This window comes from Erinaceus europaeus, chromosome 21, assembly GCF_950295315.1.
Source record: "Erinaceus europaeus chromosome 21, mEriEur2.1, whole genome shotgun sequence".
In the NCBI taxonomy this organism is placed as follows: domain Eukaryota; kingdom Metazoa; phylum Chordata; class Mammalia; order Eulipotyphla; family Erinaceidae; genus Erinaceus; species Erinaceus europaeus.
Genome location: NC_080182.1, coordinates 27618704 through 27646294, shown reverse-complemented (window position 1 = coordinate 27646294; position 27591 = coordinate 27618704). Strand labels below are relative to the sequence as shown.

General features: G+C 49.8%; 1 protein-coding gene across 7 annotated transcripts in view; it reads right to left on the bottom strand.

Moving 5' to 3' along the window:
• The window catches only part of TMCC1 (transmembrane and coiled-coil domain family 1), a 137965-nt gene extending 110850 nt beyond the window's left edge, over positions 1-27115 (bottom strand). The window contains exons 1-2 of one of the 7 annotated variants that reach the window (XM_060180648.1): positions 27097-27115; positions 9426-9668 (exon numbers count right to left, since the gene is read on the bottom strand). The gene's annotated coding sequence lies outside the window, so the exon portion shown is untranslated. Of the gene's footprint in view, positions 1-9425; positions 9672-24091; positions 24230-26855; positions 27076-27096 lie in introns of those variants that run through there. The other 6 variants (XM_060180645.1, XM_060180649.1, XM_060180646.1 and 3 more) reach the window with 6 other exon arrangements.
• Positions 27116-27591: the final 476 nt, after the last annotated feature.

The window sequence follows — 27591 nt, the reverse complement described above, 5'->3', positions numbered from 1 at the left end:
ACCCTGGTGATAATTTTTAAAAAAGAAAAGAATAAAGAAACAGACTTCAAGTTCATACAGAAACTAAGAAACTAATTTTGTTAAGTAAGGTTAATAGTGAACCAAGGGCGTTGGGCAGTGGTAGCACAGGGGTTAAGCACACGTGGCGCAAAGAGCAAGGACTGGCTTAAGGATCCTGGTTCGAGCCCCCAGCTCCCCACCTGCAGGGGAGTCACTTCACAAGCAGTGAAGCAGGTCTGCAGGTGTCTGTCTTTCTCTCCCCCTCTCTCCATTTCTCTCTGTCCTATCCAACAATGACAACATCAATAACAACAACAACTACTACAACAATGAAAAACAACAAGGGCAACAAAAGGGAAAATAAATATAAAAAAAATTTTTTAAATAGTGAACTGAGTCACTGAAACAGAGCCACAGGGATTCTAATAATGCAAAGAAGAGCAATGAAGCACTCACTGGACCACACAGCTAGCTAGCAGTGGAGACTGGAGCTGAGGCAGCTAGTTCCTCAGAGAGCAATAGCTACTTCAATCGCATACCCGGATGTGCTCTTGAGCTCATTAGGCACTAGGCTAGACCATGTTCATCCTTATGGACCAAGATACTTCCTCAGACACTTACAAATGTTCATTTAAGGCTCACAGTCTGTACAGGACACAGAACTATATTATATGTGCCCATTAACAAGCAAATTAAAATAAGTGGGCGGGGGAGGGGGCAGTGTTAAAATAGGAAAGGATTTGGAAACCTAATCAATTTATCCTTCCTATTCTGGCTATGAGCATTCACATGCTGTTATTTAATATTAAAAGGATTAGAACCATCAAAAATCATCTCTATCTAAATTTCATGACCCAGTAGTTGAAGGGGGAAAATAATCAACCTTGTTGCTGTCAGGAAAGTGATCTGTTTGTCCCATGGCTCTGAAGCACTAGCTGTCACAGATTAGAGGACAGGCAGCAGAGGACAAAAGTCTAGGCAGGAAAGGAAGCCAAACTGGGGCTTGATAAAGCCTTCGGGAATATGGCATCTAGCTGCCTCAATGGCCCCTCTCATCTAAGAGTCTTACAAGTGTGATTTCCATTGCTAAGAATCAAGACAGGGACACTGCGGCCCGATAAGGAACCCCATCAGCAGCCTAGAGGAAATTCAATGCCTGCATGCTGAGACCCAGTCTTCTGCTCAAAAACAAGATCCAGTTTTATGTGACAGCAGCACGGCAGGGAAACATCGATTTGGTGGCACTAGTTCCTGGGACAGAGTTCCTCAGAACTTCCTGAGTGCCAAGACTCTTCTTGCTGAAAACTATTTCAGCCATCCCTGGGCTTGTGCTAATAAAGAAATTCTTTTTTCCCTGAGGGGTCAGGATTATACTCTTCACTGCTTATGATACTGTTTTAAGTAGAATTGATTTTATTTACAGATTAACTTGATTAGAGCACCACACAGCTGTGGTTGGAGCTGGGAATTGAGCCTGGAACCTCAAAGCCTCCCACCATCTCTACAGAGAGCAAACCACCTGAACAGACGGCTGGACTGTTCAGCCCACCCCAAGACTGGAAGAGAGACAGATTTCATCAGCTATGCTAAAGAACGGAAACTGCTCAACACCCCCTTAAATGAGGGGCTCAGAGAGTTTCTAGACTGGTGACCACATCAAGGGTCCCTGAGGTGGTGCTCCCATAACTCGCCCATGTCTCCTCTGTTGGTTGTTTCTTTATAATCCGTCTGTAGACACAGGAAAGTGGTATTCCTGAGCTCTATGAATCACGGGCAGGGAACCGTCCAGCCTGGAGGACGCCTGAGCACCTGGGGAGGTGGGCAGAGGTGCAAGTGGTCCAGGGCTGGCCAGTCTCCATGGAGCCAGTTCTTCAACTTGCATGGTTGACCAACTCCAGGAAGACGAGTGAGAATCGGACTGAACTGTTAAACACACGGACTGGGCCATGGAACTGAACAACTGGTTGTGATATAGTGAACCCCTCACACAAGTAGTGACTTCTAGTGTGTTTTTGTTTTGTTTTGTTGTTTGTTTGTCTGGTAAAGTCTGCAGACAAGAAATCTATCTGTTGTAGTCTGTGGAAGCAGGCCGGGCCAGTTTACACTCCCAGCGGCAGTGTGTCAGGGCTCTCCTCTCCACGTCCTCACCGTTTACTGCTTCTGACCTTTTCAGTGGAGACCATTTGATGGGGCACCTCCAAGACTAGTCTTTCAAGGACATTCTTTGGGGGTGTGTCTTGAGGACTGCTATACTACCTAGCAACAGTATCTATAGAAAACATAGAAGTTTTTCAAAAAATTAAAACTAGATCTGTCATAGAATTGAACAATTCTTTTCTTAGATACACGTCACAAGGCCACAGGGACATTCATCCAAAAAAGCACCACGCATGCAGCACTATTAATACAGCTACGGTTGGAAGCAGTCAAGTGTCTAACAGCAGATGAGTAGAAAGGAAATGATGGCATATACACACTACAAAATACTAAACTAAGAAAAAAAAAAGATGAAATTGTGCCTTTTGAGAAAGAACGAGAGACAGAGACCCCAGAGAACTGCTCTGGGAAATGCAACACCTAGGATTCGAGCCAGAGCCCCCATGTGCGGATTCTGTGCCCACTATCTGTCCTTGGTTCCGAAGGATGCAAGTTAGCTGCAAGACCCTTCCTTATTTCGCCATCATCACCAGTCTAGAACTTCGGAGACAGGCCACACGAGATTAGACGCTCTTAGTAGCCAGGAGGAGTGTGAGGACCCCGGGGCTCAGCCGGTGGAGCCAGAGTTGTCCTCTACCTGCAAACAGCCATCCTGCTCACAGGGACCTGATTCCAGGGGCGGAAGGTCCTCACAGGGGATGGGGGGAGTGTGTCAAGCTAAAATCACCTTCCATGTTACTTCTGCTTCACCCTCTGGAGCAATTCAGATGCTAAGTCTCCTCCCTTGTGCTTGCAACAACTCTTCAAATACAGCTGCTGGGCTAACTCCCCATATAGTGTCTTCTGCAGCAGACAGGTAGGGTTCCCTCAGCTGCTCTTCAGCACATATGCTGGCTGGCAAACTCGGCATTTGGCAACCTCCATCTGGATATTTTCTTATTTATTTAGCATAAGGGTCATTATCGGGACCCTGCTTTCACAACTCCACTGCTCACAGCCGTCATTTTTCTCTCTTTTCTTCACTCTAGGGTGAGAGACAAGAGACAGAGAGAAACCACAGCACCTCCCCACCTAAAGTCCGCCCTACAGGCATTCCATGCGGTGAGCAGCACTATGGTGTACCCTCTCTGAGCTCCTTTCCCTCTCTCCTGGCCTAAATCCTTCTCTCTCCAAATCAAAAATAATCAAAAAGTCTGGCCCAGGAGCCAGCTCAGCAGCACCACACATGCATGAAGCCCCAGGACATTCCTCAGTGCCGCATTAAAAAAAAAAAAAAAGCAAGGGTAGTTAAAGCGACAATGCAGTGCTGTTAGAAAGATGAGAATGTGTGGCAACACTTCATCTATGAGGAAGGAGTGTGGGAACCAGAGCACAACTGAACAGTGTGGAGACACCTACAGACTAGTCCACGCCGTCTGCCCTCAGAGCACAAACCAAAGGAGCAAGTAGCGAGGGTGCCGTTAGCTGTCTCCCACCAGCCCTCTCCCTTCTCTGCATTAATGGCCTTGTGTTTTTTTTTTTTTTTTTTTAACCAGAGCACTACTCAGCTCTGGCTTACGGTGGTGCAGGGGACCACCTGGGACTTTGGAGCCTCATGCATGGGAGACTCTTTGCATAACCATTATGCTATCTACCCCTGCCATTAACTTGTGTCCAGGGTGGAAATGCAGAGCCCCAAGGGATGAGTCGGTCAACCTGGGCTTCTGTGTTCTCTTTGCCAAACAGTCACATTCCCAGGCAGAGCTGGGGTCAGCAGCAGCATCAGGACCGTAGCACAACGTGAGTCGGTGAAGACGGAGGCAGTCTACTGAACACACAGTGTGCTGACCCACGGTTTTGGTACCCCAAATCTCAGGCTACTCAACCCACAGATTCCAGAACCTCTGGTGGTCGACCCCAGGACTGTTGGTCTCACATACACTCAAGTTCACAAATCCCTACTGAGGAGACTTCTGGGAAGTATTTTCTTCCTACTTAGAATGACAGAACTTTACCAAGAGATTACCATTTCCTATCCTTGTTGCTTCACTTGAGTGGAGAAAGGAGAGAGGGTGGCAGAGACGACAGGAGAGCGAGAGACCAGAGCAGCACTCATTTCTGGCATATGGTGGGGTGTCAGGAATTGAACCTGGAAACTTCACACACAAGTCCTGTGTGCTACCTCTGTGCTATCTCCACTGCCCATCCCTGAGTGCAGTTACTTGTGCCACTTAGAGCTAAGGCTGCCATTTCACAGCCAGGAGGTCCAGTGAGATACTGACAAGCCAGGTCCTAAGCATCACTGAGTGGCCCCTGACCACCCTGGACGTCTGGCTCCTAGCTCCTGTTTAGAGGAGGCAATTCAGTGTCACAGCTGAAGGCTCCTGAATGACAACTGCTGTGTCTAGCCCTGGAGACTAAAAGAGCTGGAATTCTGGGGGAAATGAAATATCAGACTGGGACCAAGTCTACTTGTGGTCTCAGACTAGACTGTCTAAGTGCTGTTTGGCAATGGAACCAGTACCACCTAGACATGTTTTGCTTCAGACTATGTCCACAGAAACCAGGCACGCAATGTCAACCCTTCAACCCAGTACTCTGGTGAGACAATTCCTAGCTCATAGGACTCCTTAATTCCATTTTGGGTGGTGCACTTCCTAACAAAGCCCCAGCATCTAAATATGGAGCAGGACCCCAGAGACAAAGCACATGTGCACATGTACCCATAAGTTAGGGGAGAATATATACCTTAAAGCAAAAGTGCACAATAGTTTACAGTGACCCAGTATGTACAGCAAGTAGAAAGACTTAAAAAAAAAAGACACCATAGGGGGCCAGGCAGTAGTGCAGTGGGTTAAGTGCACATGGTGCAAAATGCAAGGACTGGCATAAGGATCCGGGTTTGAGCCGCTGGCTTCCCACCTGCAGGGGAGGGTCGTTTCACAAGCGGTGAAACAGGTCTGCAGGTGTCTATCTTTCTCCCCCCCTCTGTCTTCCTGTCCTCTCTTGATTTCTCTCTGTCCTATCAAACAGCAATAATAACAATAATTACAATAATGACAAACAACAAGAGCAACAAAAAAAAAAAAATGGAAAAAAATGGCCTCCAGGAGCAGTGATTCATAGTGCAGGCACCGAGCCCCCATGATAACCCTGGAGGCAAAAAAAAAAAAGACACCATAAAGTACTTAGTCAAATAGATTCTACTTAGACCTAGATACTCTCCTCATCGACTTCTTATTTCACTTCCCTCAATCACTCCAAGGCTAACCCTGTCAGACAAGGTAAGGACCAGCATACTTTAATGGCTCTTTTGGTTATTACCAGTCCACCCCATCATCCAGGGCTCTAGTCAGGGAGTCCTGGGAGTCCACACAAACATGATGGGCCTAGACCTCTAACAGATCCCTCTCTACACTGTCACTGGTCATCTCCATCAGGAACAACAGAATGGACTCATTGGTGGGTCCCTACAGGACCTTGCCCTCAATGTGGGTCAACAATGGTAGAGACTGCCCCATTCTCTAAAGGAAGGTTGGGCCAAAAATACTCTACCACTCAAGGAAGATGAGTCCAGAAATGAGTACAGCCTAGAATATACCTAGCTGTGACCACAGAATGTGAGCTCAGACTTACAGGGATGCAGAGGTTACGCAGGCTCCTGTGCTGAGTATGAGCCCCAGACCAAATCAATGTGGTTTACAGTTAACACTATTTATATACTTTTTCTATATTTGGGAGCTACTCTCTTCCCTGATCCAGCTTTCTAGCCCCATGTCCAACTCTGACACCATCTCCCCAGAAAATAACTTTGGTCCACCTGCACATTAGCTGTCAGGCCCAGGCAAAAATTAGTAAAATCATGGGCCCCTTGGAATATATCTAAAATATACCTACTAGCTTTTTACAAAATGGAGACCCCCAAATCTAATCTGCTATATTCTAGCCTTCATGTTCCTGATTATTAAACAATTTGTTCTACTTTCTACCTTAATACTTTTTCCATCAAATTGCAGATGCTACCATGATGCCAACCTGACTCCTCTGGGCAGATGACCTCACCAAAGTGTCCTGGAGCCCCACCTCTCTAGAGTCCTGCCCTACTAGGGAAAGAGAGAGACAAGCTGGGAGTATGTATTCACCTGCCAATGCCCATGTTCAGCAGAGAAGCAATTACAGAAGCCAGACCTCCCACCTTCTACACCCCATAATGATCCTGGGTCCATGCTCCCAGAGTGATAAAGAATAAGAAAGCTTTCAAGGGAGGGGACGGGATACAGAACTCTAGTGGTGGGAATTATGTGGAATTATACTCCTCTTATCCTATGGTCTTATTCATATTTTTTATTTTATAAATAAATAAAATAAATAAACAGATCTATCTGAAACCAAAAAAAAAATAATAATAAATAAGTAACTGTTGTTTGGACAGATGAGGAAAACCATGGTAAATATATAGCTATTTACATTCGTAAATACTAATCTATGTTATGAAGGAAAATAAAAAGCAAGACTTAGGGGCCAGGAGATAAAGCACCCAGTAGAGCAAGCACTCAGCAAAATGCGCGCACCAGGGTTTGAGCCCCCAGCTACCACACAAGGCTTCATCACTGCCAGACTCACTTTTACTCAGACAGAAGACAGATCGACCCCCAGCACCAGTGCCTCCCCTGGGCTGCATTGTCTCTCGTGCAAGCTCACAGTGTACACAGCAAAACACCCCCTGGCTTGCTCTCTGCTCCTAGAATTAACCTTTTTCTCCTAAATTCCAATTTCCATAGCCCAAGCGCCTACTCAGGAGATCTAGCAGTTATCTATAACACACGTTCAGAACTGAGCACCTCTGACTGTCCAAGCCTGCTCTCAGTCCTCCCCAGCTAGAGGAATGTCACAGCCTCCTTCTGGGAGTCCTCCCTTGCCCCTGCCATACTCCCAGCACAGCCACTGGACCAACATCAGCTGACCAACAGTCAGTCCAGAATTAGATCCTGGGTCACCATATCCTCTACTGCCCCCTGGGGCCAAATGCCACCTTCTGCCACTTGCATACCAATAACAACCTCCTAGCTGGTGCCCCTCCGCTCACCCTGGCCCACCCACCACCGGTCCATGATCAATCCAGCAGCTAGGGGGCTAGCAATGTCACTGTGAGTTGGGTCACGCTGTCCACTGCCCAAAGCCCTCCAAGGGCTTCCCATTTCAATCCACATAAAAGCTGAGTGCTACAGAGAACCAACCGAACCAGCAGCAACTGGGAGCTTCCTAGAAATTCAGTCTCTCCTTCAGACCACAGAACCAAAGTTTATAGCCCAGGGAAGCCAAGTGCCCGTGATGGCTCAGCAAGCACTTCCTCAAGGCACCCCAAGGTAGACACCACCTTCCCGCCCACCAAGCTGCCCCGGTGCCCAAAGCACTCTTACACTGTCACATCCCGTAACCACGCTGAGGGAGTGACTGGTGCACTCTCGAGTGGCCCCCGCTTGCAGAGCAGAGCTGCACTGCCTAGGCCTGAACCACATGCACAGCAAAACCACCCGGCAGGCGGAGACTTCTCAGAAGAAAGCCGTCACCAGACAGCCAAGGCTGGGTGGCCCCCTGGCTCTCTCGCTCACTCTCACCTTTACTCAGACGCTGCCTTCTCCCCGGCCCTCTGTGAGTACTGCCCCCCCCCACACACACACCCTCTTACCGTTCTCATTAGAACCCGCCAACTTCTGATAGCTACACTTCACAGGCGTGTTTCTTCTCTCCCACCAAGAACATAAAGCAAGTATCCACAGAACCTGTCAGTGCTCAGAGCTCAGTAAGCACTCAGTCTAAGTGCATGGCACAGGCTCATCTTAAAAAAAAAATACTACACACACCACAGAAAGCAGAATTTCCTCAAAATCTTTAACAAACCCAAAACAACCAGAGCACCTCACCATGGAGAGCACCCCGACTCAGGAGGAGAATGAAATCCTCATCCAGGGCCCATGCCAGCATCATCCTACTCAAAAGTCTGAAGACGTGAAAGCTGAGTCCCTGAAGAGCAACCCCCCATAGCATGTGCCGCCACTTGCAGTAACGAGTCCACACTGATAACAAGTCTTCCACACACTTTTTCACTTGATCCTTACCAACCCCATATGCTTATGTAAAGACAATAAAAGATTTCCGAGCTAGGGAAAAGACATACTTTACTTTCCAAACATGGCAGTAATAATGTCAAACCTCAGACTGAAGTCTCTCAATGTTAAGGTCAAAACAATGTTATCAGATCACCTCCTGCAAGCGATCCTGGAGCAGATTATCAAATCACCTTGACCAGTTTATTAATTAATAATTAATTAGTTTATTAATTAATAATTAATAAACTCGCATAGCCCGGAAGTAAAGGGATAAAGTCGAACAGCCTGGAAATAAAGGGGTAATAATTAAGAAACTCACACAGCCCGGAAACAAAGGGATGGCACTTACTAAAGCCGCATAGGCATCTACATGAGAGAAGCAGGAGGGCACAGCACCACTCCACCCTTATGAAGTTCTGTCAGCTGTCGGCTTTGTGTCTACGAAGTGCTGGAGACGGAGTCAACGACCTCACAGAACAAGTGCAAATATAGATAAAGGAAAGACATGAACTTGAAAAGAAAAAGGGGGGCAGGTGGTGGCGCACCTGGTTGAGCACACATGTTACAAGTGCGCAAGGACCCAGGTTCGAGCCCCTGGCCCCCACCTGCAAGGGGAAAGCTTCACAAGGGGTGAAGCAGTGCTGCAGGTGTCTCTCTGTCTCTCTCCCTCTCTAACATCCCCTTCCCTCTCAATTTCTGACTGTCTCTATCCAGCAAATAAAAAAAAAAAAAACTAGTAAGGTCATGGGCCCCTTGGAATATACCTAAAATAGACCTACTAGCTTTAAAAAAGAAGGAGGAGCCACACTCCTATCTCCAAGAGTTTGTGAGAATTATGGGGGTTATAGTTAGAGGAGAGAGGAGGACCGGACTCCTGGGGTGGGTGCAGTGTGGAACTATCCTGGTAATCTCACAGCCCTGTAAGCCATTATTAAGTCACTAATAAAAAATTTAAAAAAAAAAAAAAGCCATGCGCTCTACTACAGTGCCACATCTCAACACTGTACCGTCCCTAGAGAGCATGACCACTGCTAGGAAGGAGACGGTGGAAGCAGGAAGCTCCTGACAGAACCAGCGAGTGAGAACTGAGTCCTCCAGAGAACACGGTCAGATTAGTTTGCACACTTCTGAGTGGCTACGTGATGAAATTTTGCAACTGAAAAAAATAAAAGGACATACCTTCTTAAAACCCCCATTCAAGAGCTTTCTTTCCTTTGCATAGAAGATGGACAGTTGTAATCCAAAAGGCTTCCCCAAAAGTTCTTCTAAAAAGGACACAGAACAGAAGATCCATGTGCAAAGAAGGCCGATCTGGGAGGACAGAGGCTGTTTCTTCCGGAACTTGTCCTCAAGAGCGGCTGTTCAGCAAGGGCAGCACTGGAGACAAAGCTTCCGTGGCCTGTCTTCCCGAGAGAGGAACAGCTGCTGGGACAGAGAGGCAGGCAGAGGAGAAGGAGATGTGACTGAGTCGGCTGACATTACTGAGCACTAGAGAGCACAAGGAGGTGACACAAACAGCCGCCACCGGCTGGCACCTTGGTCATCAGTACAGTCAAAGGCGATCAATCCCGACCTCTGATAAGCACCTCTACAATAAACCAAATATAAACACCCACTTTATGCTTTTACTATGTTATTGTGAGTTAGATGGCAGAACACCACTCTGCCACCTGTGAGTCTATAGTGTCATTGTCTTTCTTGCTAGGCTGCGGCAGGGATCAAACTCAGGGCTGAGGCATGCAAAGCGTGAGTCCTGCCTGCACGTCTTCCCAAGTTCTGACTCATGCTTGGCAGTCAGATGACGACTGCACCCAACAGCCACACACAGGTGACGCATGTCAGGCAGTCTAGTGGGCAGAGCAAGTACTCTGGCCCTTTTGATGACAAGTGTCGAAGTGCCAGCATGGATGTCTGAGTCTTAGGAAAGTACAGGATGATCATGTGTAGGCCTGGCAAGAAAAGTCACTGTGGAAACTGAGGGGCATCAAAGTTGATTAAGTCGGGTGGTTTTATACGCCCTGGTGAGATCTTACAGAATTGGGAATCTACTGGATTGTCACAGCAGATTAAGACTGCTGTATCTTGTCACGTCACTGCATGGCTATCAAAGTAGAGATTATAGGAAAACAGATAGTAGGCTGAAACAAAACCACAAAATCGAACTCGGGTCAGGTAATGTTAAGCAAAGATCTGTATAGCTAGTAAGACAATGCTAAAGAAAAGTCCAGACAGTTAAGGGCAAGGGCCAAATGGTGTCACACCTGGTTAAGTGCACACCTGACAGTGCACAAGGACCCAGGTTCAAGCTCCTGGTCCCCACCTGCAGAGGGAAAGCTTCACAAGTGGTGAAGCGGGGCTGCAGGTGTCTCTCTGTCTCTTTCCCTCTCTATCTCCCCTGCCCCACTCAATTTCTCTGTCTCTATCTAATAATAAATAAATAAAAATAAAAATAAATTTAAAAAAAGAAAGTTAACATGGTCCAGGAGGTGGCGCAGTGCGTTAAGCACTGGACTCTCAAGCATGAGGTCCTGAGTTCAATCCCTGGCAGCACATGTACCAGAGTGACATCTGGTTCTTTCTCTCTCCTCCTATCTTTCTAATAAATAAATAAATAAATCTTTAAGAAAGAAAGGCAGAAGGAAAGAAAGTTAAGTGCATAATAACAGAAATTTCCCAAACCCAGAAAACAGACTGGGAAAAACAGCTAGTGCCAGTAAGTCGGACACAGTCTGAGGAGCCTAACAATACATGTGTGATGGGATTCAGGGGCCTTCAGGGAGCTGAAACGTGACGAAAGCATCAGACTCACAACTCAGAAGCTCAACAACCACTACACACAAAGAAAAGCAAACCCCACCAAAGAGCAACATTTAAAGCCAGAGAAAAAGACAGACTTGAAAGGAGTCAAAGAAGCGTACACTTTGCCACGGACAGGACCAGCATCAAGTCACCACTCAGCACAGGAGCACACCTGCACAGAAGCTGCGTGAACAGAGCAGCAGTGCTAGAAGGTCTACTCTCTCTCTCTCCCTGTTTCTCACTCTATCAAAGAAAGAGTGGAGGGGGGAGGAATAGAGAATGGGAAAAAGAAAAAAGCAACCAAAATCAGGTTCAAAAGCTTCCTCACAATATTCCTATAAATTAGACACTTTAAAAAATATATTTATTTATTTATTCCCTTTTGGAGCCCTTGTTTTATTGTTGTAGCTATTATTGATGTCGTCGTTGTTGGACAAGACAGAGAGAAATGGAGAGAGGAGGGGAAGACAGAGAGACAGACACCTGCAGACCTGCTTCACTGCCTGTGAAGCGACTCCCCTGCAAGTGGGGAGCCGGGGCTCGAACCGGGATCCTTGTGCCAGTCCTTGTGCTTTGCGCCAACTGCGCTTACCACCCGACTCTCGACACTTTTTTTTTTAACAAAAAAGAAGTCCCAAGGTACAAGCTACCTGTTCAGTCAGAGAGTGACTTTAGAAAAGTAAAATTAGGGAGTCGGGCGGTAGTGCAGCGCGTTAAGTGTAGGTGGCGCAAAGTGCAAGGACCAGCAAGGATCCCGGTTCCAGGCCCCTGGTTCCCCACCTGCAGGGGAGTCGCTTCACAAGCAGTGAAGCAGGTGTGCAGATGTCTATCTTTCTTCCCCCCTCTCTGTCTCCCCCTCCTCTCTCCATTTCTCTCTTTCCTATTCAACAACAATGATATCAATAATAGCTACAACAATAAAACAACAAGGGCAACAAAAGGGAATAAATATTTAAAAAAAAAGAAAAGTAAAATTAAAACCATCTCAGTTCTAGCTCAGTCTTCTATTACACAAGCTCTTTTAAAGGGCTCACCTACAGAGAAGTTATTTGAGATAAAGTATGATGGCTGTTAATATATAATTTATTCATTTATTTTCCATCATCTCCAGGGAACTCCAAAGTCAACTAGAAGCTACCTAGGCAGCAAAGTATGCTCTCTGCTTTCCAGAAGTATGAGAGATACCAGGTGTCAATGAATTTGTCATCTCAGTCCAAGTGGGCAAAGCAAAGTATGTGCCAAGTCTTGCCGCGCCGGAAAATGAATTTCTGAAAGCAAAGGTGCAAGAGCGACAAAAGAAAGCTTCAGGGTTGGACGCCAGAGAAGGCAAAAGGAAACACTCATGCTCGCCTCCACTCTATCACAGCCCACACCTCAGGCAGACCTCTGCAGCGTCACTGATGCCAAGCAGAGTCAAGGATGGGAGTCCGCCTACTGTCCTCTGAATATGGAATGCTAAACACAATCAGATGCCTGGCAGTTCCTTGAGACCATGAGCAGGTCTGAGACTCCACCTCATGGGTGACCACTTGTTTCTCGTAGAACAGTAAGTTGAATGAATGGTACACTCCACCTTTCAGAATCTCCCTCTGGCAGAATGAGAGGAAAGATGCCAGCATAACTAATTCTTCCCTCTGTAATGACAGCAGGGAAATGACGTGACTTCAGTGATCACTGGTGAACACTACACCAAAGAAAGCAGCACCCTCTCAGTTCTTTGTCCCAAATAAATCACTGGGCAGCTTTTCTTGAATACAGAAAGTAGACTGTAGCTGAAGAAATGCATCAGTGGTGGAACTGAAAGATGGCGTGGGGACAGGTGCAAGGACTTTGGCGGTCTCGGGGAGATGTGGAAATGTGCCCTATAGCAACACTTGGAGAATCCAGGCATCCGAGGGCTGGGATAAAAGAGCAAAGGGAAAAAAAAAAAAATCACTAGTTACATGGCCAAGAGAGTTTCCAATCCATGTTCAGGGCCAGGAGCAGCTCGAGCACAGGGCTTACCCCGCATACACAGCTCGAGGCCCTGAAGCCCCAAGGCAGCCCCATGCACAGTGGAGAAGGACAGCACTACTCTCTCTCCCCTCTCCCCAATTTGGCTTTATTTTTTCATTCATTATTTATTTCCCAGAGCACTGCTCCACTCTGGCTGACGGTAGTGCCAAGGACTGAATCTGAGGCCTCAGAGCCTCAGGAGGAAAGTCTTCAGCAACAGCTACTATGCGATCTCCCTAGGTAGATAAAGAATCTGAATTCTGGTTTATTTGGTGTATTGCACCAAAGTAAAAGACTCTGGGGGGGGGGGGAGAATACAGGTCCAAGAAGGATGACAGAGGGCCTAGTGGGGGTCGTATTGTTATATGGAAAACTGGGAAATGTTATACATGTACAAACTACTGTATTTACTATTGAATGTAAAACATTAATTCCCCAATAAAGAAATAAAAACAAGTAAAAGAAAAAAAAAGAATCTGAATTCTTTAAGTGTTCCCAGGAGCAGTAGAATTAAGCATGTGTTACCAAGATAAAGAAATGAGACCTGTTTGGAGGCCAGAGAGATAACACAGTGCTTACCACAACAGACTTCCGAGTGTGAGGCTCTGAGGTCCCAGGTTCAATCCCTGGCACCAACACAAGCAGAGTTAAGCAGTGCTCTGGCCAAAAACTGAAAGAGCAGCTCACATGTTCACATGCACATTACTAAGCAAAAGGTAGTATATCCATACACTGAGCTACTATGATTAGTCAGAGAAAGGAATTAAGAACTGCAACACGCCACACACCACACACCACACCGGGGACAAATCTGAAACACTGTCAAGAGGCCCAAGAGACAGCTTGCCCTGTGGTTTAGCCCAAGACTGGGGCTACAGCACTGTAGGGAGCACCAAGGTGCCAGCACTGGGGGGAGCCCCATGGACATGGGCAGTGCTAAGATGCATCTCTCCTGACTCATTCTACTATAAAATGCTTTTTAAGTCAGCCTTGGAGTAGTGGAGGTCCCAGCACTACAAAAAATAAGTAAAATAAAATAATGTGAAGGGCTAGAGTGGGGCTCAAGAATACAGTACATATTTTGCACACACGAGGTCCCAGGTTCAACCCCAATACTACATACAAATGACAAAGTGGTGGTCTAGTTTTCTCTTGCTCTCTCCTAATAAAGACATTTTTAACCACAATACTAATACGACTCCCAGCCGAAATGGCAGAAGGCTGGCCTACAACACACACTAAAAACACAAACAGAAATGTGCTGGAAGAAAGAAAATGGGTCCAAAATCCCAACCTGGTAAACAGAGACAACCCAAGAAGCCAAGACCCACTCCCTGCGAGGTTCCACACCACCAGTCAGACCCTGCCACTGTCCCCTGCAGGCCCAGCCCCCGCCACCTGGCTTGGGTCCTGGGGTCTTCAGAGGATCAATCATCATGAGGGAGAAAATCAGCTACATGAAGGAGCAAGACAGCAGACTCGGCACAAGTCCAGAGACGTCCTGAGAAGGCTTCACAGCTGTGGCCCAGGGAAGCTCACCAAAGCCAGAGTAATTAAGAAGAGGACTGGACAAACTCAGAGGAATGACAATGGGAAGAAGAACAAAGAGTCTAGTGACTGAGAGACACACAACAGAAGGAGCGCCTGCAGGGAGAAAAGGCAGAAGATGCCAACAACAGGAAGGAAAAAAGCACTAAAGCAAATGAAGATGATTCAAGAGAGCTGTAGGCCGCCTTCACGAGAACAACTCTCACACCACAGTGACAGGAGGAGAAAAAAAGGCAGGCATGGAGTTCACGGCTGGAGAACTACCACAGGGGGCAGGGTCCTCAATCTGTAAGGCTGAGTGAACAGGGAGCACGCCTGAGGGATTCTAGTTCTAAAGCGTAGGCCTGTAAACTAAGAGTATCTCAAAAATGGAAACTAGTATTACTGAAAGCAATGTTAAGAAGCAGCTAGAAATAAAGAGCAAGTATGATGCCACTGAAGTAAAACGGGCAGAACAGGCAGCCACACCAAAAAACTCAGCCTGGTGCCTGCCAGAGCACGGGGAGAACTGCCTAGTGGGTGGGCATGCAGCTTCCTTTTGAAAGGGTGATAAAAATGTGGTAAAATCAGCTAGAAGTGGGGGCTCTGCAGTCATGTGAACTGTGTGTTTTCAGTGGCTAAAAGGATGATTCAGGCTACATGGATTCCATCTACCTGGTACCTGTATTGCCCACTACTCAGCAAAACGCTGTGTTCATAGAAATCATTCAAAGTCAGTTTAAAAATGTGATTTAATGACCTTCCGGAACAGGCTCAACTATAGCCAGGGAAGCGTCTTCTAGGAGTGTGTGTGGGGAGAAGTGAACTTTTTGTCCTCTACACCGTCACTCAGGCTGGCTTTTTCAGACCGAGAGGCTGGGATGACACAGCATGGAACCCCCACCTGGACCTTGTGCAGCCAAAGCAGGCACCTTCCCGGTGGGCTCTCCAACTGGCCCTGGATGCTCACTTCTGGCCGGTTACAAAATATAGTAATGTATGTTAAATGTTACACATTTCTAAATTGGGTAACTCCAAAAATAAGCCCGAGTGAGGGAAGGAAGACAGCTGCCAGGACTCTGTGCCTGCCTTGCCGTGTGTAGGACCCAGATTTAAGTCTGGACCCATGGCACTGCAGGGAGCTTCAGAGGGCTCTCAACTTCCATCTGAAAAAGTCAGCTCAGAGCAGTGAAGCCCAGCAAATGACACCCCCCAAAAGTCCCTACTATCTGGAAAACCCTAAGTATTATTTAAAAAGCAGAGGGGCCACAGCATGAAATGCTGAATGTGAGAAAAAGAATCAAACTCAAGGGTGGGGATAGATAGCATAATGGTTCTGCAAAGAGACTCTCATTCCTGAGGCTCCAAAGTCCCAGGGGCAATCCCCCCGCACCACCATAAGCCAGAGCTGAGCAGGGCTCTGGGAAAACAGTAACAACAACAGAAAGAATCAAACAACAAAACCACCTCGAGAAGCATGAAGGACCAGGCACTGCCCCAGGGCAGTGGGAATGAGGCTCTGAAGCACTGAGCGCCACAGGCACTGTGCTCTAGTGGGTGAAACACTTCCCACAGGGCAGAGATGAGCGAATCTGCTACTGAGACACACCCACACAAGAACTCAGGAGTTACATAAGCGATGGGGAAGGGTGGGAGCAAGCCTTGTCACTGTAAATAGACGGACAGAGCGGCCTGTGTTCAGGGGAAGGAGCTGGGGACATCAGCACAGGTCTGTGTACTACCATGGGGGTGCACGGTGACATGGACACACAGCTCAGCAGGCACACGGACCTCCTCGCTCTGTGACGCATGGCAGCAGCAGCCAGGTCCCTAATACCATTTGCCCATAAGAAGAACTGGGGGGAGTCGGGCTGTAGCGCAGCAGGTTAAGCACAGGTGGCGCAAAGCACAAGGACCGGCCTAAGGATCCCGGTTCGAACCCCGGCTCCCCACCTGCAGGGGAGTCACTTCACAGGCGGTGAAGCAGGTCTGCAGGTGTCTATCTTTCTCTCCTCCTCTCTGTCTTCCCCTCCTCTCTCCATTTCTCTCTGTCCTATCCAACAACGACAACAACAATAATAACTACAACAATAAAACAACAAGGACAACAAAAGAGAATAAATAAATAAAATAAATATTAAAAAAAAGAAGAACTGGGGTGGTAGGGCTGGGTGGTGATGTGCACAACAGAATGCACACAATACCACAGTGAGGATCAGGGCTCAAGCCCTCAGTCCCCACCTGCAGGGGGCAGGGGGCAGCTTCAAAAGTGTGGAGCAATGCTTTGATGTCAAATTCTCTCTCCCTCATTCTCCTTATTCCTCTGTCTTTGGAAAGAAGGAGAGGGAGAGGGGGAGGGGAGGGGGGGAGGGAGAGGGAGAGGGAGAAAGGGAAGGAACTGAGCTGAGCAGAGTGTAGGTGCTTGGCCAGTTGTAACAACTGGAACATGACATCCGAACAAGAGCCTGAACTGCCAGAAAACATGTGTTCACACACATGGTACCACTCGGGTGTGTCCACACACATGGTACCACAAGACCATGTCAGAGGGAAGGCACATGGGAGTCAGCTGAAGAGGGTCCCACGGCCAAAGCTGGAACCATCCCAGCAATGGATTTCCTGAGGAAACTCCACCCCTGAGGAGGCAAAGCATGGCGTCTCCAGGTACAGCCAGGACAGACAGGATCGAAAGGGCAACTTGACAGCAGAGAGCGCACCACCTCATGCTAGGTGATCAGGGTTGTGTCACTACTGAGTCATGTTAAGTCAAAAGTGCGTATTCCTGATAGAGGAAATGATAGGTGACTTCTGTGCAGCCCCTTCCAAAATCATATTACATGAGTCTAAATGTTGAAAAACAACCCAACAAAAACCAGTTGACAGGACAGCTCACCTGGATAGGTTGTGGTCACGCACACAACCCAGGTTTGAGCCAGCCCCGCTCCTCAATGGAGGAGGCTTGGGTGTTGTGGTTTTCCTCTGTCTCTGTCTCTCTGAAAAGAAGCTCAGAGTGGTGAAAAAAACAGCAACAACAACAAAGAAAAGCTCAGCAGAAGGACAGTCTCTAAAAATCCCTCATCAGTTTTTTCAAAATTGTGATGGTCACCGAAAGCAAGGCAAGTCGGAGAAACTGTTCCATGTGAGGGGCACACACAATTATTAAATAGGATACAACATGGGGAGCACAAAACAGGTCATTTAGCAGGAGGAAAGGGAGTATACCTTTTTAAATGTAGACTTAGTAACAATGTAAACTACTTCTGCTAATAAGGTTCCTTTGGTGTTGGTGGAGAGAGCTCAGTGGGTAGAGTGCACACTTAACCTGCCTGGGATCCTGAGGTCCATCGCTGGCACCTCCTGGATGGTAGAATGGGGGTTTGGTGCCTCTCCCAGCCCTCCCTCTCCCTCAGCTCATTGCCTGGCACCGCATCAGCTACTTTTACAATGCTGAACTAATGTATCAACAGTGGATCATTCAATGTGGTAAACTGGCCAGCTAGGGACGATGACAGCAAGGGATGCCAGGTGTGAAGCAGACAAAGGCAGGGGACTGAGAGGGCTCACCTCCAGTGGGCATCCACTGCACCGTGCCCAAGGACCACCGGGCAGGAGCACCACACAGAAGTGAGCTTCACGAGCAGCTGCTGTGCTATCTCTCTTTCTGTCTCTCTCTCTCCCCTTCTCTGCCTTTCACCCTCTACTTGAAAAAAACGAAAAAAAGAAAAAGGTCCGCCAGGACTGGTGGAATAGTGCGGATGCGAAGCCCCCGTGAAGTCTGGATAGCAAGAAAACAACGGGCAGAGACAGAGTGTTGCTCTACACTGTCTTCGCAAGTCTGCAAATCGTCTCTTCTAAGACTCAGTTTATTTGTAAAGCTTATTTTTAGCCAGTTGTAGGTTACTTGTGTATGATCGGTTGCAAATCTCAAATCTTACTCCATGCATATAGACAGAGAGAATCCCAAGGCAAATCGTGGCCCTCCAGAAGCTTGTTCTCTCATTGTAGGTGAAATAAATGCTTATGAAACAAGTATGAATATTTTAAGTATAAAGTTGAGAAGTGCAGATCCAAGTACATCAGGAACATAGAGAAAGCCCAGAATTACAAGGAAAGGTTCACCAGGGACATAAAACAGGATTCTGTGCCATAGTGGGCTTGGCTGGCTGTGACACGAGTGGACACTGCCCCTCACACATACCTGAGTCCCCACTGGGCCTGACCTTCTGTGATAACACTGGACACTGTCCCCCACAAACACCTGAATCTTCCTTGGGCCTGGCCAACTATGACAGCCATGTACACTGTCCCCTCACACACACACCTGAGTCCCCACTGGACCTGGCTGGCTGTGACAGCAGTGGACACTATCCCCTCACACACACACCTGAGTCCCCACTGGGCCTGGCCAGCTATGACAGCAGTGGACACTGTCCCTGCACATACACACACACCTGAGTCCCCACTGGATCTGGCTGGCTGTGATAGCAGTGGACACTGTCCTCTCACACATACACCTGAGTCCCCACTGGGCCTGGCTGGCTGTGAGAGCAATGGACACTGTCCCCTCACACACATCTGAGTGCCTGCTGGGCCTGGCAGGTAGGCACTGTCAGATCACACATGCTACCATGCACAAGTACCAGTGTGATCCCTGAGCACCCACGTGGGAGCATCTGCTCCATGGGTAATATCAGTGTCACAGTCTCTCTCATTCTGTGTTTCTTCCCTCTCTTTCTCTTGAAGAAATAAAGATGGCCGAGAGCAGTGAAGTCATGTAGACACCATCCCAGATAACCCTGCTTATGTAAAAATAAATGTTTTCAAATAAAAATCAGAGTAACAAAGTAAAAAAAAAAAAAAAAAAGATAAACTTACATTTTTAAGAACAACCAGAAAAATGAAAAGATTGAAAGAAATGGAAAATACTGATTCCTGCTGAAGTGGGAACACTTCAGATTCTCAGTGTTTTCATGGGACTCAGCAAAAAGGCAGACTCACTAACATAACAGCTGACCCCTGCTGAAATGTGACAGACACTCAAGAACGCAGAGGGGCAACTGTTTGGTAGAATCACAACAGGAAATGCCAATTGGAAAGAAAGGAAGCAGGTGGGCAAGTTCTGCTCTGAAGCTTCTCAAAGGCCAGTGTGCATGTGCCCCGTGAAGCACAGCCTCGGACCCAGAGCCACGCCGGCCAACCCCGTGTGCCAGGGGCTGGGGGGACCCACTGTCTCATTACCAGTCACAGCACAGCTTACACACCCACTGATATAGGAGAGGCATAGTGCCAAAAGCAATAAATAAGGCCTGCAACGAGGCAGGGATACAGCAAGCACCTCCACCGCCCTCCACTCTAACAGATTCCTGTAGTAAGAGAAACACAGAACAACCAGGAACAAACCTGGGCGGACAGCGCAGGGCCTACACTCTCCCTCTGTCGCCAGACAGCGGTTTTAGCTGGGAAGCCTACATGTCCCATGACAATCTACTTCTTGCTTCTCTGTCAGCCCAACTATAAAGTGCCCACAAATAACGGGTGAGCAGCCAGGCGCTCCCATGGCTCATCACTGGCCCCACAAATACCAGAGCGATGCTCCAGTTCTCTCTCCCTCCCCACCTCCTAAATAAATAAATCCTCACCAAAAAAAAAAAAAAAAAAAGCCCACCCAGGTAATATATGATAAGGGGCTTGCTCAGAGCAGAAGACTTGTTCAACAGAGTTTAATTCCTGGGCACTGCGTCAGCCAGAACAATGCTATCATCTCTCTCTCTCTTGAAATACTCTTAAAATTAAAACAACAAAAATCACATGTGATTATGTTTTTTTTTTTTTTAAAGCACACTATACTCTTTAAGCAGCTAATGGGATTTTCACCTGTGATGTTTGTCTCAGCACTGACTTTAGAATTAAACATGGGGTGAAGTTCAGCAGGCTTGCTCTGTGGGCACTGAAGGCAGGATTGGGGAAAGGACACAGAAGAGCCTACTACAGCACAGACAAGAATATTCTGACCAAGAGGAGAGAGAGGTGTCTAAAGTGGCACAGCTCTCAGTTAGACAAAGTACAGAAACACTCAAGACATTTTAGAAGTGAGTGACTGGGAAAGAAGGCGAGACCCCTTCCAGATCTGAGATCCTATAGTGGGTTGACAAAAGATCTGACAGGAGGGCAACTTGGATAATATTCAGTTACAGCAGAGTGGTGAGACAGCAGGAGAGGCAGGCGTGATGTGGAACACAAGGAAGTTCAGAACAGAGCTGAGAGGAGAGAAACTCACTCCCACTGCAGAGCTCCCCATGTGCGGGGGGCGCTCTGCCATGGTTTCCCTGCCCTTGGTGAGGCGGCTCCCCACACCCCAGCCCACCCCATCTATCTCTGCAGCTCTACTTTTTGTGAAGTTCATGCCAGCAAACTTCTGCACAGGGTCAGACTCCAGCCCGCAGGCAAATCCAGCCAGCCCCAGGCTTCCCTACAGCCTGGAAGTAGAAGTGGTCTGTGGTTTGTTTGTTTCTAACATTTTGAATGGTTGGGAAAAAGCTGAAATTGTGTGACATGGGAAAATCATATAAAACTCTTAACTTCAGCATCCAAAGTTCATTTGAACATAGGGAAAAACACTTGCCAGTGTTCTTTCTTCAGGTAGCTGTTTGTTTTTGTTTTTGCACTAAAACAACAGAGTTGAAAAGTTGTATCAGAAATGATACAGCCCACAAAGTCTCAAACAATGACTTTCTGGTCCTTTACAGAAAGTTTGTGGCCTGCTGACAGGATGTGGACTCATCACACATGGCATAAAACTCAGTGAGGGCAGTGCCCTGTGACTACTCAGAAAAATTCTAGTGGGAGGGAGTCAGGCGGTAGCACAGCATGTTAAGCACAGGTGGCACAAAGCACAAGGGCCCGGCTTAAGGATCCCGGTTTGAGCCCCCGGCTCCCTACCTGCAGGGCAGTCGCTTCACAAGCAGTGAAGCAGGTCTGCAGGTAAAAAATAAAATAAAATAAAATAAAATAAAATAAAATAAAATGAAAGAAAGGAAGAAAGGAAGAAAGGAAGAAAGGAAGAAAGAAAGAAAGAAAGGAAGAAAGAAAAATTCCAGTGGGGCCGGGCAGCAGCCCTGAGAATGCGCTGGCTACAATGTACAAGGATCCAGGTTCAAGCCCCTGGTCCCCACTTACAAGGGCAAACTTTCACAAGCTGTGAAGCAGTGCTGCAGGTGTCTCCCTCTCTCTCTTTTCCCCCTTAATTTCTCTCTCACTCCAAAATAAATTAAATAAAAAATATTGAGAGAGAGAGAGAGAGAGAGAGAGATCCTAGAATAATGTCTAGTGGCTCAATAAACAGCTGGTAAGCAACTAGTGCACAACCCAATATGTCACCTCATACAGTTGAAACTCAGCTGGGTCATGAATTCTGCGCATTACAGGGAGGGCAAAGAAGCTCTTGTGGAAGTGAAGTCCCATAGGAAGCTCAGTGTAAAGGCACAGAGGGGCAGCTAACCCCTCGCTGGGTTTCTTCATCAGACATCACAGCAGGCTAAGTGCGCTAACAGAAGTCACTCCTCCTGAAAGGTGCCACCATGTTCCCCAGCCAAACGTGCTCCTGATCTCAAGATACATACAGGGACCCCAACACCCTTCCCCCTTTACACAGTGCACAGCACCCACTGGGCACCAGAGCTCAGGGATGCTCACAGTCACGGCAGCTCGCCAGACACCTCCCTGTCCCAGCACTGCTGCTCAGCCAGCTATTCCGCGAGCAGCTGGAAACTCCTTAGAAATTAAAAGGTTTCCGCCCACAGACCAGAAGCAGCTTTTTCATTTTTCTAAACTAGCCAGAATGGGGGTGTGATTTCCAAAACATAAAAAATTAAAAAATAATTATAATAACCAAGAAGCCAAGAGTGCTGGTAGAGACCACGGTACTGTCAGTGCCCCCTGGGCCTGGCCAGCTATGACAACAGCGGACACTGCCCCACACACGCACCTGAGTCCCTGCTGGGTCTGGCTGGCTGTGACAGCAGTGGACACTGTCCCCTCACACACACACACCTGAGTCCCCCTGGCCGGCTGTGACAGCAGTGGACACTGTTCCCTCACACACACACACCTGAGTCCCTCTGGCCGGCTGTGACAGGAGTGGACACTGTCCCCTCACACACACACATCTGAGTCCCCCTGGCCGGCTGTGACAGCAGTGGACACTGTCCCCTCACACACACACCTGAGTCCCCCTGGCCGGCTGTGACAGCAGTGGACACTGTCCCCTCACACACACACACCTGAGTCCCCCTGGCCGGCTGTGACAGCAGTGGACACTGTCCCCTCACACACACACACCTGAGTCCCCCTGGCCGGCTGTGACAGCAGTGGTGACTGTCCCCTCACACACACACACCTGAGTCCCCCTGGCCGGCTGTGACAGCAGTGGTGACTGTCCCCTCACGCACACACCTGAGTCCCCTGGCCGGCTGTGACAGCAGTGGTGACTGTCCCCTCACACACACACCTGAGTCCCCCTGGCCGGCTGTGACAGCAGTGGACACTGTCCCCTCACACACACACCTGAGTCCCCCTGGCCGGTTGTGACAGCAGTGGACACTGTCCCTCACACAGACACCTGAGTCCCCCTATGGTTCTGCCCCAAACAAGCTCAGCTGCCTCCCATGGGGGTGGCCCCAGGGTTGGGGTGGTGTCCACCTGCAGGGCCCCACGTCAGAGCCCCCCCTTCCCGGCATGCCTTAGCCCCTGGGCTCTCTCCAGTGAGATGTCCCCCGGGGTGCCAGCCCCTGCTGGGCAGGTCAGGCCCTGTGACCAAGGGGAGGGGTCGCCTATCTGGTCTCCGGGACAATCGAGTGGACAAATTGCAGCGGGTCAGCAGCATGTCTGCTGGGGATCCAAGGGGATCGTGGGGGGATCTACCAGGGGGACCACGGGGGTCTGCGGAGTGGTCGCGGGGGGTGGGGATCTACGGGGAGGATCTGCTGGGGGGATATGCCAGGAGGGGTCACAGGGGGGACCTACGGGGGGATTTGCCTTGGGGGTCGCAGGGTATCGGCCATGGGGGTCGCGGATCCCCCAGAGGAGCCCTAATACGGCCCCGGCAGAGTCGCCCGGGAGGCGCGGGGACCCCGGCAGGGCGCTGTCACAGATGCAGCCCCCACCCAGCCATGCTCTCCCCCGGAACCAAAAGACACGGAACCGGCTCCAGGTGGCCGCGGCCGACGGAGGGGACGGACTCTGGGGACCTGGGCTCGCGGAAGCCCCGCCGGGCAGCCCCCAACAGTCGCCGGCCCCGGGGGAGGGGGGAACCCGGTCGCGGTGACACGGGCGGCCCGAGGCCAGAGGGGGGTCCCGAGCGGGGCGGCCCAGGGTCCGAGCCAGGCTGCGAGCGGGAGGTCGGGGGCCACGCTCTGCCGCCGGACTGAGGACCGGAGAGGCCGGGCTGAGGGCCGGGGCTGAGGGCTGAGGACTGAGGGCTGAGGGCCGGGGCTGAGGGCTGAGCTGGGGGTCGGGGCGCGACTCACCAGAGAGAGGAGGAGCAGCCGGCGTCCCCGCCAGCGCCGCGGCTCGAGCTCCATCGCCGGCTCCTGCCGCTGCGGCCGCCCGGCCGGGGCCATCCCCCCTCCCCCGCGCCCCCTCCCTGACTCCCCCGCCGCCGCCGCAGCAGCCGCCGCCGCCTCAGCCCACTCGGAGCGCGCGCCCGCCGCCCACAGCCCCTTCCCCCGGCCGCGGCGCACGCGCGAGACGACGAGGACACGGGCGCGCGCACGTCGGGGGCGTGGCTGCGTCTTCAAGGCGTGACCACGCCCACCCGCGGCCTGTAGAGCCGGACCTGTTGGCGCTGCAAGGAGGGGGCTGCTGGAGGCGCTGCAAGGGGTGGGGACGCTACAGGGGAGCCGCTGCACCGGGTGGGGGCGCTACAGAGGGTTGGGCTACAGGAGTCGCTGTACGGGGTGGGGGCGCTGCAGGGGCTGGGGGAGCTGCAGGGGGCGCTGCAGGGGGGGGGCTGCAGAGGAGGCTGCACGGGATAGGGGCCCTACAGGGGGGCTGCTGCGGGGTTGGGGGGGCACTGCAGGACAGCCGCTGCAGGGGTGGAGGGGCTGCAGGGAGTGACTCTGGAAGGGTGGGGGGCGCGGCAAGGGAGCGCTTTGGGGAGCTCCTCTGGCTGAGCCCCAGCCCCAGCGCCCCCTACCCACAGAGCTTGACTCCCCCCGCACATCTGTGCTCACCCGGAGTCACCGCCCACCCACCCCCACCTCCACGGGCTGAGCCTCAGGACTCCGCGCTCCTAACACCTCCTGCGGGACCCACATGGCCCTGAACCCCTCACTTAGGGCTGATGCAGGAGGGAAACAAAGGGCGAACCCCTAAAGCTGGGAATTGGCAAGTAGTGAAAGCTCTGCTGTGAGCAACGAGGGGCGGGGCGGGGGGGGGGGGCATTGATGGGTCAGAGCTATTCTATTTTTATATTTATTTATCTTTTCTAGTTAACAGAGCACTGCCCAGCTCTGACTAAGGATGGTGCTGGGGATTGAACCTGAGGCCACTGAGGCCTCGGGCAGGAAAGGCGTTTTGTATAACCAGGGATTTGGGGAACTGGAATCAGAAGATGGGCTTGGAGCGTTGAATGGACATGAAAGACAGCAGAGCTTTGAGGGTGGGGTGGCAGAATCTTACACAAAAGGCCTCAATTCCTAATTACATCAATTAGATGTACTCCAAAAAGCAAAGACACACACACACCCATCCCACTTCCTCGGGTATTTGGTGCGCAGCCCCAGCCCCGTGCCCTCTCTGCTATAGCCAGGGGCCTTGGTACATTTGAGCTCGGCAAGTGGCTTCCGAGTCAGAAAATACCAGGGTTCTGTTTCCCAAGAACCAATTCTGGCATCAACATCTGTGTCAGGTCAAACAGAAGAAACTGAACTACTGGGTCTGTACCAAGTCATTTCCCGGAATTGACTATGCAGCAAGGAGAGGAAGGCTGAGGAAGAGATGTATCTCAGTCTGGTTGGTTTCCTGACAGTGAGACCTGTGTCTATGTGGGCTTGCTCGCTTAGTTGGTTCATAGAGCCCAGGCCTCACTGCTCTGGGATGCTTTTTCTTTCTTTCTCTCTTTCTTTTTAATTATCTTTATTTATTCAATAGACAGCCAGAAATCAAGAGGGAAGGGGGTGACAGAGAGGGAGAGAGGCAGAGAGACACCTGCAGCACTGCCTCACCACTCATGAAGCTTTCTTTTCTTTCTTTCTTTTTTTTTCTTTTTTACCAACTCTGACTGATAGTGGTGCGGAGGATTGAACCCAGGACTTTGGAGCCTCAGGCATGAGAGTCTTTTTTGCATAGCTATTTTTTTAAAAACTTTATTTATTTATTTATTTATTTATTTATTTATTATTGGATAGAGACAGAGAAATTGAGGGGAAGGGGAGATAGAGATGGAGAGAGACAGAGAGACACCTGCAACCCTGCCCACCACTTGTGAAGCTTTCCCCCTGCAGGTGGGGACCAGGGGCTTGAACACAGGTCCTTGTGCACTGTAGTATGTGCACTTAACCAGGTGCGCTACCACCTGGCCCCTTTGCATAGCTATTATACTATCTACCCACTGCCCTCTGGGATGCTTTTTCATTCAGAGAGGGAAGGAGGGAAGCAAGAGGGAAGGAGGGACCTTCCTCTGGAGCCATAGGCCTCCCTCATGATGCCAGCACTTAGCCCTGGCTGTGTTCCAGGTACTCCATGCACACTGTCAGGTGAACTGCCTCTTAGCCCCGGTCCAGAACGGAGTGCTCTGGTACACGCAGTGACAAGGATCCGTTCTGGGCTGCAGGGCTGCAACCCTCTACTCCCCCCCCCCCCGTCTCTCCCTCTTTCTCTTTCTGTCTCTCCCTCTAAGTCATGGGAGAATGAGAAGGTTGGCCAGGGGAGGCGACTGAGCAGTGCCAGAACACAGGCTCAAGGTCCTGCCGCAGCTGCAAATTGGAAATAAATGAAATATAGCTGACAGCTGATTCACCCAGTAGAACACACACATTACCATGCCTGAGGCCCAGGGTTCAAGCCCCCAGACCCCACCTGCAGGAAGTAAGTTTCATAAGCAGTGGTGCAGTGGCTGACAGTATCTCCCCCTCTCTTTCTCTCCCTCTCTCTTTCTCTCCCTCTCTTTTTCTCCCTCTCTCTTTCTCTCTCACCCTCTATCAGAAAAGAGGCTGCTGGAGATCGTATAGTCTGCTTCTCTCCCCACTGTGAGGTCTAGCTGCAGGGCTGTCTCGTTCTCAACCTGCTCACCTTGCTGTGGCCCAAGTGCTGGGACATCCTTCATGGTCACTGGGCTAAGAAGGGATGGTCTTGCTCACGGGAAAGAAGCATGGCTCTGCCTTCTGTTTGGCCCATACTCTTTTCTCTCCAGTGTTTTTCACATCTCTCACTCCGATTGAGCCTGGAGACCCAGGCCTCCCGTCAACCTCTTTCAGCCCTGCAGATGTAGATGCAGGCCACGCTGGACACAGCAGCCAGCCTTCCCTTTTACCTCTGCCACTTGCCACCCAAGTCAGTCCTCTGTGCCTCCCTCCTGCCGGCGGAAGTCCCTGAGCCTACGAAGTGCTTCCTGAAGGTGCCAGGATCTCAGTGGAGCAGCATGGGGTCAGGAGGTTGGAGCCTCAGCTGGGCCGGTGGCTCAGTGGTCAGAGTGTGGAAATTGCATGTACTTCCCTCTCTCTCAGCAGTACCAGGGTCTGGCACCTGCCCATGGTCACCATCGCCAGGCCAACTTTTTCATTCTTTTTTCTCAGATAGGCTGAAGGAGAGACACCATAGTGCCAGAACTTCCCCATAGTGCCCAGAGTACTCCCAGTTGGTGTCAGGGCTCAAACATAGGTCACCCCAGGGCAAGACACGACCTATCAAGGTGTACTCTCTTGACCTCTTACAGGCAGAAGTTGAGAAATAAAAACAGAAGGGGAAACACAAAGCAGAACTTGGACTGGGTTTGGTGTATTGCGCCAAAGTCTAGGACTCTGGGGGG